Consider the following 3,759-nt stretch of genomic DNA (forward strand, 5'->3'; position numbering starts at 1 on the left):
TCCCCCACCCCCTCTCTCTTTGCTTAGTTAGTAGATGATTTTAGTAGTAGTAGATGTTAATTTAGGGTTCATAGATAATGATTTTTAGTAGTAGTGGATATTAATTAGTAGTAGTGATGGTAAACTAGTTGTATAATTAGCAGTAGTAGATGTTAATTAGTAGTAGATGTAGTAGTAGATGTTAGTTAGTATTAGTAGATGTACTAGTTTCTTTCTATTTCTAGTAAGTTTATATTTAGTAAGAACGAGTTGAATTAATAGAACTAGTTTAGTTTTAGTTGAACTAGTTTAGTTTTAGTTGAACTAGTTTAGTAAGTAAATTAATAACTAGTTGAACTACTTTATTTTTAGAAAGAACTAGTTTTTTTCTATTTATAGTAAGTTTATATTTAGTAAGAACTAGTTGAATTAATAGAACTAGTTGAACATGTCATATTTGTTGTTATTTTTTAGTTTAAGCAATTATTTCATGTTTTGGTTACACATCCGAGTGGCCTATGTTTTGCCAGAGTGTTGATTAATTTCTGTTCCGGCAAATTTCAGGCGCTCGATATGTCCTTTTTTAGCAAAGGTCATGCCAGATTTTTCCATGAATTCTGGCATGACTTATGCTAGAATATGTACAAGTTTAATCTTTGAATTATGAACGTAGAAAATGTCGTACTCGGACAATGACAGTCTCCCTGGGGAGTGCAGCTGGTGCCACGATAATCGAGGTATGTGCGACAGGTTCGTTGAGCTGGATGAAGATCGGCGCTTCAGCATTAAGCTCGAGGAGACCTTCGATGTTGAAACGGTACGCAACAACGACAAGTGTTTTTTTTCGTAATTAACTATTTCAACGTCTAATTTTCATATTTTACAATTCAACAACTTCAACTATTTCAACGTCTAATTTTCATATTTTACAATTCGACCAGCTTATCCCATGCCATGCAAGACGCTATGTCTTGGAGAGGATGGGTTTTGAAGACCATGAAAATTTTGAAACAAAGAAAATACACGTAAGGACCCATCATGATATGGCTTTTGAAGTAAATCTGTGCAATGCTCAGAGCGTAACCCATTTTGGTTGCCAAAATTGGGAAGCACTTTGCAAAATGTATGGTTTTTATGAGGGTATGATTGTCACCATGGATCTTGGTGATCCTGACATCTAGCAAGATAATATGGACATTTGGGTCCTTGTTGATACGCTTCCGATTGTACCGCTATGTGAGTTTCTCAAACATAGTTATTAACTAATTTATATTGTTTATTTAAAAATAGTTGACAACTTATTTCCATTAACAGCTTATTTTGATTCTTCAAAGACTGTGCGGAAGATGGTAGACAAAACCCACTACATCGATGGCTCCGAATTAACTTATAAGGAGAAAAATCATCTGATCGCATTTTGTACTCTTCTTGAGGATTACAATAACTATTATCGAACTCCTCCAAATTATGGTGAATACATGCCACTAGTGCATGTGTTGAACCGTGGTAACTTCTCTGGAGATACCCTGGTAAGATTTTTAACTATTACGACATCCGTGCATCTTTTGCATACTTCTAAAACTAGTACATCATTGCTAACTACGAAGTTATTACTATGTTTTTCAACAGAAACTCCCGATGGATTGTGTGCCTCATCAGATGTATCTGAATGGTCACCTTACAGTTCTGAACATACTGCCAGGTAAATCTAGGGAGCTCACCTGTGCATATCGGATTTCTAAAACCGGTGAACACATGTTCATCAAAGAATGGAAGAAATGTATGGACATTCACAAGGAGGTTCTTGGAAGTAACATTTAGCGAAAGGCAAGAATTGGAGACATGCTAATCTCCATTCTCGATTGGAGAGTCAGGGGCTATCTTTTTTTTTGCTATTTTACCTTAGAAAATATAGTAGGTCTTAATCGAATGTAGTAGGTCCTATGAGGTACAATATGTTTATTATGTGGTAATGTGTTAGAGTTGATAATGAGGAGTACCTGTGATTACGACTTGTGACCAATTTGCTAAGTTGATCTTGAGGAGGTGTTATATGACAATGATGTATTATGATGATAAGTTGTTAATGATATGATGATGATGATGATATTATTATATCATTGGGTGAAAGAACCGCGGATTAGTTTCAAGTGGATGGGCATCCACTTGAAACTAGTCCATGGTTCTTTCACCCCATGATGTAATAACTCATTATGATGTAAAAACAATCTCTAAATTCCTGCTGTATGAAAACTTGTGTAAAGGTGTATGAATACAACATGAAATAAAAACGAAATAAAATACTAAATAATAGTAGTAGCGCTGGCAAGGAGAAGCGCTACTACTAATTACTAGGAGCTACTAGTAAGTCAATTTAGCAGTAGCGTGGGTCCAGGCATGCTATTGCTAAGCTTTAGCTATAGCGCCTTATCAGTAGCGCTCCTGCTCGCGCTACTAATAGGCCTAAAACCCGCGCTGTTGCTAGGCTTTTCCCTAGTAGTGGGAGGATAACACAAGGCCTCCTCAGGAGCGGCCTCGCCAGGCAAGCTCACGAGGGAGGCAGAGAGATCAAGGCAAGGGGTACCTCGCGAGGTTCCCGTGACGCAAGCCATGACGACCAAGGCCAGGCAGGCGCCAGCGCGCATAGTGTCCTCGTTTCCCCTTTGGTGCTAAGGGGGCAAGCGCACGCGCGGAGTACCGAGGCATCAGGCAAAGGTTTCCATATCGGTGCAACAAGACCAAGACCAGCAGGACGGCAGGACGGAGGTCACCATGGAGCCCAAGACGGTGTCACCACTAGAGCCTTTGGCAGGCAAAGACCACCTTTAGTCAGGATAACTTGTACTAGTTGTCCCCTTTCAAATTGGCCGTTGTTGGATCCCTTCCCGCTCAATATTTGGGGAGAGGACCAGGGCCTCTATAAATAGGACTTAGCCACCACCATAGAAGGGACCCCAGGATCGAGAAGCTTGAACTCGAGTACTGCACCAAGCACAAGAACAACTCGCCTCAGGAGGCTGTTCTTCCCATTGTACTGTTCATCATCATCCCAAGAGGCAATCCACCACCACCACACTAGAGTAGGGTATTACAAAACAATGGTGGCTTGAACCAGTAGAAATCTTGTGTCTCTTGTGTTGTGTGTTCATCGTGTTAAGCTTAGAGATCGCGGCGAGGGTGAGAGCGAGATTCGGTAGGGGGAAATCTTTGTGCGCACCCCAGTGTTCGAACCTCAAGGGTTTTGTCGGAACCCGAAATCTGACATTTGGCGCACCAGGTAGGGGTGCGCCGAAGCCTTCCTTCCGCTGATCCACGTCCCATGCTTTGTTGCAGCCATGTATGACGCCCGTTGATCCCGCGCTGAGCGCCGGGCCACTCTCGCCACACACGCCGCCCAGACGGCTCGAGTTGGTGGGCCTCCCGTCGTTCCCCGTCCCCTGCTTCCCACGCTACCACCGACGCAGCAGGGAACAAGCAGCAAGCATCCTCGCTGCAACCCTCGGTGCGGCGGGACGGCCGCACCACCACTCCTTCGCTGACCCTAGTCGGTTCGTAGTCCCACGCTCGTCGGGCCCTCGAGGACGCGCAGGCCACGCTGCTCATGGCGCGCGAGCTCTTGTGTTACCGCTCCATCGACGACCTCTATGAGGAATGGCTCGCTCGCATCACCGAGCTCGTCAGCACCGCAGGGGGCTCTCCCACGCCGTCCCTCTCATTGCCTCGCCCTCTGCCAGGAGCGGGCGATGCGGCTCATGGAGCGCGTCCACCACCTCTGCCCCA

This window comes from Triticum dicoccoides, chromosome 2B (genome assembly GCF_002162155.2).
Source record: "Triticum dicoccoides isolate Atlit2015 ecotype Zavitan chromosome 2B, WEW_v2.0, whole genome shotgun sequence".
Classification (NCBI taxonomy): domain Eukaryota; kingdom Viridiplantae; phylum Streptophyta; class Magnoliopsida; order Poales; family Poaceae; genus Triticum; species Triticum dicoccoides.